The 9,396-nt window shown below is 41.7% G+C and overlaps 18 non-coding genes across 18 annotated transcripts; all 18 read right to left on the bottom strand.

Annotated features, from left to right (window-relative positions):
- Window positions 1-117: 117 nt before the first annotated feature.
- TRNAW-CCA (transfer RNA tryptophan (anticodon CCA)) lies at window positions 118-189 on the bottom strand. Its single transcript has one exon. It is a non-coding gene; the product is annotated as a tRNA-Trp (tRNA).
- A 66-nt stretch (window positions 190-255) lies between these two features.
- On the bottom strand, window positions 256-327 carry TRNAW-CCA (transfer RNA tryptophan (anticodon CCA)). The gene has a single exon. It is a non-coding gene; the product is annotated as a tRNA-Trp (tRNA).
- Window positions 328-667: 340 nt separating this feature from the next.
- TRNAW-CCA (transfer RNA tryptophan (anticodon CCA)) lies at window positions 668-739 on the bottom strand. The gene has a single exon. It is a non-coding gene; the product is annotated as a tRNA-Trp (tRNA).
- An 893-nt stretch (window positions 740-1,632) lies between these two features.
- On the bottom strand, window positions 1,633-1,704 carry TRNAW-CCA (transfer RNA tryptophan (anticodon CCA)). Its single transcript has one exon. It is a non-coding gene; the product is annotated as a tRNA-Trp (tRNA).
- Window positions 1,705-1,770: 66 nt separating this feature from the next.
- TRNAW-CCA (transfer RNA tryptophan (anticodon CCA)) lies at window positions 1,771-1,842 on the bottom strand. Its single transcript has one exon. It is a non-coding gene; the product is annotated as a tRNA-Trp (tRNA).
- Window positions 1,843-2,182: 340 nt separating this feature from the next.
- TRNAW-CCA (transfer RNA tryptophan (anticodon CCA)) lies at window positions 2,183-2,254 on the bottom strand. Its single transcript has one exon. It is a non-coding gene; the product is annotated as a tRNA-Trp (tRNA).
- A 201-nt stretch (window positions 2,255-2,455) lies between these two features.
- On the bottom strand, window positions 2,456-2,527 carry TRNAW-CCA (transfer RNA tryptophan (anticodon CCA)). The gene has a single exon. It is a non-coding gene; the product is annotated as a tRNA-Trp (tRNA).
- Window positions 2,528-2,867: 340 nt separating this feature from the next.
- On the bottom strand, window positions 2,868-2,939 carry TRNAW-CCA (transfer RNA tryptophan (anticodon CCA)). Its single transcript has one exon. It is a non-coding gene; the product is annotated as a tRNA-Trp (tRNA).
- Window positions 2,940-3,555: 616 nt separating this feature from the next.
- TRNAW-CCA (transfer RNA tryptophan (anticodon CCA)) lies at window positions 3,556-3,627 on the bottom strand. The gene has a single exon. It is a non-coding gene; the product is annotated as a tRNA-Trp (tRNA).
- Window positions 3,628-4,935: 1,308 nt separating this feature from the next.
- Window positions 4,936-5,007, bottom strand: TRNAW-CCA (transfer RNA tryptophan (anticodon CCA)). Its single transcript has one exon. It is a non-coding gene; the product is annotated as a tRNA-Trp (tRNA).
- An 897-nt stretch (window positions 5,008-5,904) lies between these two features.
- TRNAW-CCA (transfer RNA tryptophan (anticodon CCA)) lies at window positions 5,905-5,976 on the bottom strand. Its single transcript has one exon. It is a non-coding gene; the product is annotated as a tRNA-Trp (tRNA).
- Window positions 5,977-6,179: 203 nt separating this feature from the next.
- TRNAW-CCA (transfer RNA tryptophan (anticodon CCA)) lies at window positions 6,180-6,251 on the bottom strand. Its single transcript has one exon. It is a non-coding gene; the product is annotated as a tRNA-Trp (tRNA).
- Window positions 6,252-6,440: 189 nt separating this feature from the next.
- Window positions 6,441-6,512, bottom strand: TRNAW-CCA (transfer RNA tryptophan (anticodon CCA)). Its single transcript has one exon. It is a non-coding gene; the product is annotated as a tRNA-Trp (tRNA).
- Window positions 6,513-7,116: 604 nt separating this feature from the next.
- TRNAW-CCA (transfer RNA tryptophan (anticodon CCA)) lies at window positions 7,117-7,188 on the bottom strand. Its single transcript has one exon. It is a non-coding gene; the product is annotated as a tRNA-Trp (tRNA).
- A 66-nt stretch (window positions 7,189-7,254) lies between these two features.
- Window positions 7,255-7,326, bottom strand: TRNAW-CCA (transfer RNA tryptophan (anticodon CCA)). Its single transcript has one exon. It is a non-coding gene; the product is annotated as a tRNA-Trp (tRNA).
- A 188-nt stretch (window positions 7,327-7,514) lies between these two features.
- Window positions 7,515-7,586, bottom strand: TRNAW-CCA (transfer RNA tryptophan (anticodon CCA)). Its single transcript has one exon. It is a non-coding gene; the product is annotated as a tRNA-Trp (tRNA).
- A 205-nt stretch (window positions 7,587-7,791) lies between these two features.
- Window positions 7,792-7,863, bottom strand: TRNAW-CCA (transfer RNA tryptophan (anticodon CCA)). The gene has a single exon. It is a non-coding gene; the product is annotated as a tRNA-Trp (tRNA).
- A 204-nt stretch (window positions 7,864-8,067) lies between these two features.
- Window positions 8,068-8,139, bottom strand: TRNAW-CCA (transfer RNA tryptophan (anticodon CCA)). Its single transcript has one exon. It is a non-coding gene; the product is annotated as a tRNA-Trp (tRNA).
- Window positions 8,140-9,396: the final 1,257 nt, after the last annotated feature.

Genomic DNA, 9,396 nt, shown 5'->3' with positions numbered 1-9,396 from the left:
AACACGCAGCCTTCTGATCTGGTGTCAGACGCGCTACAATTGCGCCACCGAGCCCCCTGACGGTTTAATTGGTAGAATTTCTATAAACAATGTAAAAACTAACCTTTATTATTTGTTTGACCCGGACGTGATTCGAACACGCAGCCTTCTTATCTGGAGTCAGACGCGCTACCATTGCGCCACCGAGTCCCCTTTACGAAGCTTTAATTGGTAGAATTCTAAAAACAACTTAAAAACTTATATTTATTATTTGTTTGACCCGGACGTGATTCGAACACGCAGCCTTCTGTTCTGGAGTCAGACACGCTACCATTGCGCCACCGAGCCCCCTTTACGAAGGTTTAATTGGTAGAATTTTAAAAACAACTTAAAAACTGATTTTTATTATTTCTTTGACCCGAACGTGATTCGAACACGCAGCCTTCTGCTCTGGTTTCAGAAGCGCTACCATTGCGCCACCGAGTCCCCATTACGAAGGTTAAATTGGTAGAATTTCTATAAACAACGTAAAAACTAAATTTTATTATTTGTTTGACCCGGACGTGATTCGAACACGCAGCCTTCTGATCTGGTGTCAGACGCGCTACAATTGCGCCACCGAGCCCCCTGACGGTTTAATTGGTAGAATTTCTATAAACAATGTAAAAACTAACCTTTATTATTTGTTTGACCCGGACGTGATTCGAACACGCAGCCTTCTTATCTGGAGTCAGACGCGCTACCATTGCGCCACCGAGCCCCCTTTACGAGGTTTAATTGGTAGAATTCTATAAACAACTTAAAAACTAAGTTTTGATTATTTCTTTGACCCAGACGTGATTCGAACACGCAGCCTTCTGATCTGGTGCCAGACACGCTACCATTGCGCCACCGAGCCCCCTGACAGTTTAATTGGTAGAATTTCTATAAACAAGGTAAAAACTAAATTTTATTATTTGTTTGACCCGGACGTGATTCGAACACGCAGCCTTCTGATCTGGAATCAGACGCGCTGACATTGCGCCACCAAGCCCCCTTTACGAAGGTTTAATTGGTAGAATTTTAAAAAACACTTAAAAACTGATTTTTATTATTTCTTTGACCCGGACGTGATTCCAACACAAAGCCTTCTGATCTGGAGTCAGACGCGCTACCATTGCGCCACCGAGCCCCCTTTACGAAGGTTTAATTGGTAAAATTTTAAAAACAACTTAAAAACTGATTTTTATTCTTTCTTTGACCCGGACGTGATTCCAACACCCAGCCTTCTGATCTGGAGTCAGACGCGCTACTATTGCGCCACCGAGCCCCCCTTACGAGGTTTAATTGGTAGAATTCTATAAACAACTTAAAAACTAAGTTTTAATTATTTCTTTAACCCAGACGTGATTCGAACACGCAGCCTTCTGATCTGGTGTCAGACGCGCTACCATTGCGCCACCTAGCCCCCTTTACGAAGGTTTAATTGGTAGAATTTCTATAAACAACGTAAAAACTAACCTTTATTATTTGTTTGACCCGGATGTGATTCGAACACGCAGCCTTCTGATCTGGAGTCAGACGAGCTACCATTGCGCCACCGAGTCCCCTTTACGAAGATTTAATTGGTAGAATTTCTATAAACAACGTAAAAACTAAATTTTATTATTTGTTTGACCCGGACGTGATTCGAACACGCAGACTTCTGATCTGGAGTCAGACGCGCTACCATTGCGCCACCGAGTCCCCTTTACGAAGCTTTAATTGGTAGAATTCTAAAAACAACTTAAAAACTTATATTTATTATTTGTTTGACCCGGACGTGATTCGAACACGCAGCCTTCTGTTCTGGAGTCAGACACGCTACCATTGCGCCACCGAGCCCCCTTTACGAAGGTTTAATTGGTAGAATTTTAAAAACAACTTAAAAACTGATTTTTATTATTTCTTTGACCCGAACGTGACTCGAACACGCAGCCTTCTGCTCTGGTTTCAGAAGCGCTACCATTGCGCCACCGAGTCCCCATTACGAAGGTTAAATTGGTAGAATTTCTATAAACAACGTAAAAACTAAATTTTATTATTTGTTTGACCCGGACGTGATTCGAACACGCAGCCTTCTGATCTGGTGTCAGACGCGCTACAATTGCGCCACCGAGCCCCCTGACGGTTTAATTGGTAGAATTTCTATAAACAATGTAAAAACTAACCTTTATTATTTGTTTGACCCGGACGTGATTCGAACACGCAGCCTTCTTATCTGGAGTCAGACGCGCTACCATTGCGCCACCGAGCCCCCTTTACGAGGTTTAATTGGTAGAATTCTATAAACAACTTAAAAACTAAGTTTTAATTATTTCTTTGACCCAGACGTGATTCGAACACGCAGCCTTCTGATCTGGTGTCAGACGCGCTACAATTGCGCCACCGAGCCCCCTGACGGTTTAATTGGTAGAATTTCTATAAACAATGTAAAAACTAACCTTTATTATTTGTTTGACCCGGACGTGATTCGAACACGCAGCCTTCTTATCTGGAGTCAGACGCGCTACCATTGCGCCACCGAGCCCCCTTTACGAGGTTTAATTGGTAGAATTCTATAAACAACTTAAAAACTAAGTTTTGATTATTTCTTTGACCCAGACGTGATTCGAACACGCAGCCTTCTGATCTGGTGCCAGACACGCTACCATTGCGCCACCGAGCCCCCTGACGGTTTAATTGGTAGAATTTCTATAAACAACGTAAAAACTAAATTTTATTATTTGTTTGACCCGGACGTGATTCGAACACGCAGCCTTCTGATCTGGAATCAGACGCGCTGACATTGCGCCACCGAGCCCCCTGAACGAAGGTTAAATTGGTAGAATTCCTATAAACAACGTAAAAACTAAATTTTATTATTTGTTTGACCCGGACGTGATTCGAACACGCAGCCTTCTGATCTGGAGTCAGACGTGCTACCATTGCGCCACCAAGCCCCCTTTACGAAGGTTTAATTGGTAGAATTTTAAAAACAACTTAAAAACTGATTTTTATTATTTCTTTGACCCGAACGTGATTCCAACACGCAGCCTTCTGATCTGGAGTCAGACGCGCTACTATTGCGCCACCGAGTCCCCTTTACAAAGGTTTAATTGGCAGAATTCTAAAAACAAGTTAAAAACTGACTTTTATTCTTTCTCTGACCCGGACGTGATTCGAACACGAAGCCTTCTGATCTGGTTTCAGACGCGCTACCATTGCGCCACCGAGCCCCCTTTACGAGGTTTAATTGGTAGAATTCTATAAACAACTTAAAAACTAAGTTTTAATTATTTCTTTGACCCAGACGTGATTCGAACACGCAGCCTTCTGATCTGGTGCCAGACGCGCTACCATTGCGCCACCGAGCCCCCTGACGGTTTAATTGGTAGAATTTCTATAAACAACGTAAAAACGAAATTTTATTATTTGTTTGACCCGGACGTGATTCGAACACGCAGCCTTCTGATCTGGAATCAGACGCGCTGACATTGCGCCACCGAGCCCTCTGAAGGAAGGTTAAATTGGTAGAATTCCTATAAACAACGTAAAAACTAAATTTTATTATTTGTTTGACCCGGACGTGATTCGAACACGCAGCCTTCTGATCTGGAGTCAGACGTGCTACCATTGCGCCACCAAGCCCCCTTTACGAAGGTTTAATTGGTAGAATTTTAAAAAACACTTAAAAACTGATTTTTACTATTTCTTTGACCCGGACGTGATTCCAACACAAAGCCTTCTGATCTGGAGTCAGACGCGCTACCATTGCGCCACCGAGCCTCCTTTACGAAGGTTTAATTGGTAAAATTTTAAAAACAACTTAAAAACTGATTTTTATTATTTCTTTGACCCGAACGTGATTCCAACACGCAGCCTTCTGATCTGGAGTCAGACGCGCTACTATTGCGCCACCGAGTCCCCTTTACAAAGGTTTAATTGGTAGAATTCTAAAAACAACTTAAAAACTGACTTTTATTCTTTCTTTGACCCGGACGTGATTCGAACACGCAGCCTTCTGATCTGGTTTCAGAAGCGCTACCATTGCGCCACCGAGCCCCCTGAACGAAGGTTAAATTGGTAGAATTTTTATAAACAAGGTAAAAACTAAATTTTATTATTTGTTTGACCCGGACGTGATTCGAACACGCAGCCTTCTGATCTGGAATTAGACGCGCTGACATTGCGCCACCGAGCCCCCTGAACGAAGGATAAATTGGTAGAATTCCTATAAACAACGTAAAAACTAAATTTTATTATTTGTTTGAACCGGACGTGATTCGAACACGCAGCCTTCTGATCTGGAGTCAGACGTGCTACCATTGCGCCACCAAGCCCCCTTTACGAAAGTTTAATTGGTAGAATTTTAAAAAACACTTAAAAACTGATTTTTATTATTTATTTGACCCGGACGTGATTCCAACACAAAGCCTTCTGATCTGGAGTCAGACGCGCTACCATTGCGCCACCGAGTCCCCTTTACAAAGGTTTAATTGGCAGAATTCTAAAAACAAGTTAAAAACTGACTTTTATTCTTTCTCTGACCCGGACGTGATTCGAACACGAAGCCTTCTGATCTGGTTTCAGACGCGCTACCATTGCGCCACCGAGCCCCCTTTACGAGGTTTAATTGGTAGAATTCTATAAACAACTTAAAAACTAAGTTTTAATTATTTCTTTGACCCAGACGTGATTCGAACACGCAGCCTTCTGATCTGGTGCCAGACGCGCTACCATTGCGCCACCGAGCCCCCTGACGGTTTAATTGGTAGAATTTCTATAAACAACGTAAAAACGAAATTTTATTATTTGTTTGACCCGGACGTGATTCGAACACGCAGCCTTCTGATCTGGAATCAGACGCGCTGACATTGCGCCACCGAGCCCTCTGAAGGAAGGTTAAATTGGTAGAATTCCTATAAACAACGTAAAAACTAAATTTTATTATTTGTTTGACCCGGACGTGATTCGAACACGCAGCCTTCTGATCTGGAGTCAGACGTGCTACCATTGCGCCACCAAGCCCCCTTTACGAAGGTTTAATTGGTAGAATTTTAAAAAACACTTAAAAACTGATTTTTACTATTTCTTTGACCCGGACGTGATTCCAACACAAAGCCTTCTGATCTGGAGTCAGACGCGCTACCATTGCGCCACCGAGCCTCCTTTACGAAGGTTTAATTGGTAAAATTTTAAAAACAACTTAAAAACTGATTTTTATTATTTCTTTGACCCGAACGTGATTCCAACACGCAGCCTTCTGATCTGGAGTCAGACGCGCTACTATTGCGCCACCGAGTCCCCTTTACAAAGGTTTAATTGGTAGAATTCTAAAAACAACTTAAAAACTGACTTTTATTCTTTCTTTGACCCGGACGTGATTCGAACACGCAGCCTTCTGATCTGGTTTCAGAAGCGCTACCATTGCGCCACCGAGCCCCCTGAACGAAGGTTAAATTGGTAGAATTTTTATAAACAAGGTAAAAACTAAATTTTATTATTTGTTTGACCCGGACGTGATTCGAACACGCAGCCTTCTGATCTGGAATTAGACGCGCTGACATTGCGCCACCGAGCCCCCTGAACGAAGGATAAATTGGTAGAATTCCTATAAACAACGTAAAAACTAAATTTTATTATTTGTTTGAACCGGACGTGATTCGAACACGCAGCCTTCTGATCTGGAGTCAGACGTGCTACCATTGCGCCACCAAGCCCCCTTTACGAAAGTTTAATTGGTAGAATTTTAAAAAACACTTAAAAACTGATTTTTATTATTTATTTGACCCGGACGTGATTCCAACACAAAGCCTTCTGATCTGGAGTCAGACGCGCTACCATTGCGCCACCGAGTCCTTTTTAAGAAGGTTTAATTGGTAGAATTTCTATAAACAACGTAAAAACTAAATTTTATTATTTGTTTGACCCGGACGTGATTCGAACACGTAGCCTTCTGATCTGGAGTCACACGCGCTACCATTGCGCCACCGAGCCCCCTTTACGAAGGTTTAATTGGTAAAATTTTAAAAACAACTTAAAAACTGATTTTTATTATTTCTTTGACCCGGACGTGATTCCAACACCCAGCCTTCTGATCTGGAGTCAGACGCGCTACTATTGCGCCACCGAGCCCCCTTTACGAGGTTTAATTGGTAAAATTTTAAAAACAACTTAAAAACTGATTTTTATTATTTCTTTGACCCGGACGTGATTCGAACACGCAGCCTTCTGTTCTGGAGTCAGACGCGCTACCATTGCGCCACCGAGCCCCCTTTACGAAGCTTTAATTGGTAGAATTCTAAAAACAACTTAAAAACTGATTTTTATTATTTGTTTGAACACGTAGAATTCTGATCTGGAGTCAGACGCGCTGACATTGCGCCACCGAGCCCCCTGAACGAAGGATAAATTGGTAGAATTCCTATAAACAACGTAAAAACTAAATTTTATTATTTGTTTGAACCGGACGTGATTCGAACACGCAGCCTTCTGATCTGGAGTCAGACGCGCTACCATTGCGCCACCGAGCCCCCTTTACGAAGCTTTACTTGGTAGAATTCTAAAAACAACTTAAAAAATGATTTTTATTATTTGTTTGAACACGTAGAATTCTGATCTGGAGTCAGACGCGCTACCATTGCGCCACCGAGTCCCCTTTACGAAGCTTTAATTGGTAGAATTCTAAAAACAACTTAAAAACTGATTTTTATTATTTGTTTGACCCGGACGTGATTCGAACACGCAGCCTTCTGATCTGGAATTAGACGCGCTGACATTGCGCCACCGAGCCCCCTGAACGAAGGATAAATTGGTAGAATTCCTATAAACAACGTAAAAACTAAATTTTATTATTTGTTTGAACCGGACGTGATTCGAACACGCAGCCTTCTGATCTGGAGTCAGACGTGCTACCATTGCGCCACCAAGCCCCCTTTACGAAAGTTTAATTGGTAGAATTTTAAAAAACACTTAAAAACTGATTTTTATTATTTATTTGACCCGGACGTGATTCCAACACAAAGCCTTCTGATCTGGAGTCAGACGCGCTACCATTGCGCCACCGAGTCCTTTTTAAGAAGGTTTAATTGGTAGAATTTCTATAAACCACGTAAAAACTAAATTTTATTATTTGTTTGACCCGGACGTGATTCGAACACGTAGCCTTCTGATCTGGAGTCACACGCGCTACCATTGCGCCACCGAGCCCCCTTTACGAAGGTTTAATTGGTAAAATTTTAAAAACAACTTAAAAACTGATTTTTATTATTTCTTTGACCCGGACGTGATTCGAACACGCAGCCTTCTGTTCTGGAGTCAGACGCGCTACCATTGCGCCACCGAGCCCCCTTTACGAAGCTTTAATTGGTAGAATTCTAAAAACAACTTAAAAACTGATTTTTATTATTTGTTTGAACACGTAGAATTCTGAGCTGGAGTCAGACGCGCTACCATTGCGCCACCGAGTCCCCTTTACGAAGCTTTAATTGGTAGAATTCTAAAAACAACTTAAAAACTGATTTTTATTATTTGTTTGACCCGGACGTGATTCGAACACGCAGCCTTCTGATCTGGAGTCAGACGTGCTACCATTGCGCCACCAAGCCCCCTTTACGAAAGTTTAATTGGTAGAATTTTAAAAAACACTTAAAAACTGATTTTTATTATTTATTTGACCCGGACGTGATTCCAACACAAAGCCTTCTGATCTGGAGTCAGACGCGCTACCATTGCGCCACCGAGTCCTTTTTAAGAAGGTTTAATTGGTAGAATTTCTATAAAAAACGTAAAAACTAAATTTTATTATTTGTTTGACCCGGACGTGATTCGAACACGTAGCCTTCTGATCTGGAGTCACACGCGCTACCATTGCGCCACCGAGCCCCCTTTACGAAGGTTTAATTGGTAAAATTTTAAAAACAACTTAAAAACTGATTTTTATTATTTCTTTGACCCGGACGTGATTCCAACACCCAGCCTTCTGATCTGGAGTCAGACGCGCTACTATTGCGCCACCGAGCCCCCTTTACGAGGTTTAATTGGTAAAATTCTTAAAACAACTTAAAAACTAAGTTTTAATTATTTCTTTGACCCAGACGTGATTCGAACACGCAGCCTTCTGATCTGGTGTCAGACGCGCTACCATTGCGCCACCGAGTCCCCTTTACGAAGGTTTAATTGGTAGAATTTCTATAAACAACGTAAAAACTAAATTTTATTATCTGGGTGCACGGCAGTGCACCCGCCAAGTTGTCGTGCACTACCAGCAATCCTTTACCCGAAACATTTCAGCCTCATTTTGACCCCCTCTTAACTCGGTACTGGGGAATAGTACACCACTCATATTTGCACCTCAAGGGCACAGTGTTAATCCTAGGAAGTCCTCCAACTTCCAGCTTTCTAACTCATTTCGTTTCTGTGATAATCCTATGTGAAAATGACGCATTATGAGACTGACTGACTGACTGACTGACTGACACATCATCAAAACCTCTAGGGCATTTCCGGTGGTGCTAGAATGATGAAATTTGGCATACTTATACCACTAAGCATACAAGCAAAGGGAAAAGTCCCAAAAGCGGGAGTTTCCCCCTTTTAGCCCCTGAAATGGGGGTTTAAAATTAGAGTCATCATCTAAACCTCTAGGGCATTTTCGGTGGTGCTAGAATGATGAAATTTGGCATACTTGTACCACTAAGCATACAAGCAAAGGGAAAAGTCCCAAAAGCGGGAGTTTCCCCCTTTTAGCCCCTGAAATGGGGGTTTAAAATTAGAGTCATCATCTAAACCTCTAGGGCATTTCCGGTGGTGCTAGAATGATGAAATTTGGCATACTTGTACCACTAAGCATACAAGCAAAGGGAAAAGTCCCAAAAGCGGGAGTTTCCGCCTTTTAGCCCCTGAAATGGGGGTTTAAAATTAGAGTCATCATCTAAACCTCTAGGGCACTTCCGGTGTTGCGGGAATGATAAAATTTGGCATACAAGTAGGACTTAGCATACAAAGAAAGGGAAAAGTCCCAAAAGCGGGAGTTTTCTCCTTTTAGCCCCTGAAATGGGGGTTTAGAATTAGAGTCATCATCTAAACCTCTAGGGCACTTACGAAGTTGCGGGAATGATAAAATTTGGCATACAAGTAGGACTTAGCATACAAAGAAAGGAAAAAGTCCCAAAAGCGGGAATTTTCCCCTGTTAGCCCCTGAAATGGGGGTTTTATAATTTATATCCCCTCGTAATAGGACATTATAATTTAATTTTTTCGTCTCTTAATATTAATATTTTTTACTAATATGATTCTTTCGTATTATTGCAAAATTTATATTTTTTGCGTAATGTTTTAGTAATTAAATTTTTTACTCATTTCCTTTTCATTTCGTCTGAAATGGTTCTAAGCGTGTTTTGATTCATTTAGTTTTTC

Source organism: Phalangium opilio, unplaced genomic scaffold, assembly GCF_054372755.1.
Source record: "Phalangium opilio isolate 3A_F unplaced genomic scaffold, DU_Popi_V2 ptg000352l_1, whole genome shotgun sequence".
Lineage (NCBI taxonomy): Eukaryota > Metazoa > Arthropoda > Arachnida > Opiliones > Phalangiidae > Phalangium > Phalangium opilio.
Note: the sequence above shows the minus strand (reverse complement) of the source record. Positions and strands in the feature narration are given on the sequence as shown.